Source organism: Cervus elaphus, chromosome 25 (assembly GCF_910594005.1).
Source record: "Cervus elaphus chromosome 25, mCerEla1.1, whole genome shotgun sequence".
Taxonomy (NCBI): Eukaryota; Metazoa; Chordata; class Mammalia; order Artiodactyla; family Cervidae; genus Cervus; species Cervus elaphus.
Genome location: NC_057839.1, coordinates 12,317,564 through 12,318,448, shown reverse-complemented (window position 1 = coordinate 12,318,448; position 885 = coordinate 12,317,564). Strand labels below are relative to the sequence as shown.

Sequence of the window (885 nt, the reverse complement as noted above, 5' to 3'; positions counted from 1 at the left end):
ACTCAGTAAACATCTGCAGGGAAGATGCATATGCTCTAGGCAGAGCAGAAATCCTGTATTTCCATCAAAGCTCTAGACTCTTTTTGTTTGTGTAGCCAAAAGAAAAAAGTATCTCTATGTGCTAAAAATACACTGGAGTGAAAAACCCAGAAGAGCATGCTTTCTTCTCTTTTAAAAGGCTTTATTATGCTTTGCAATACATATATGTCTCCCACCTTGAGTGAATTCTGCAGGCTTGGACAGGGATTATCGTATGGCCAGTTGATGGGATAAAGAATGGAGGCCTTATACTTACCTGGCAGGGGAGACACCATGATCACGAAGGTGGTTTTCCCAGGGCGAGGCTTATCCATTGCACTCCGGATGTGCTGACCCCTGCGATTTCCCCAAATGTGGGAAACTCGACTGCATAATTTGTGGTAGTGGGGGACTGCGTTCGCGCTTTCCCCTGGATTAAAAAAAAAAAAAAAAGAATGGAGGCCTTTTCCCAAATTTCCTCGATGTCTTAAATCCCCAAATTTCACTATCCCCTAGATTTTGCAAGCCCCGTGGAAGGGACACAGGCTACCCCCAAATTAGACATGTATTCCTTGACCCAAATAACTATTTGTCCAATCTAAAATAAATTTGACTTTTTTTAAAAAGTGATGTGACTTTTCTTGTGCCCAAGTGTTATGACACAAATTCATATCTGTTTAATATCTATGTCTTTCATGAGACTATAAGATTCTTAAAGTTTGGGCTTCCCAGGTGGCTCAGTGGTAAAGAATCCACCAGCAATGTAGGAGATGTGAGTTCGATCCCTGGGTTGGGAAGATCCCCTGAAGAAGGAAATGGCAACCCACTCCGTATTCTTGCCTGGGAAATCCCATGGACAGAGGAGCC

General features: G+C 42.8%; 1 non-coding gene across 1 annotated transcript; it reads left to right on the top strand.

Moving 5' to 3' along the window:
* The first annotated feature begins 287 nt into the window (after positions 1-287).
* On the top strand, positions 288-451 carry LOC122683996. Its single transcript, XR_006337902.1, has one exon. It is a non-coding gene; the product is annotated as a U1 spliceosomal RNA (small nuclear RNA).
* The last annotated feature ends 434 nt before the right edge of the window (positions 452-885 follow it).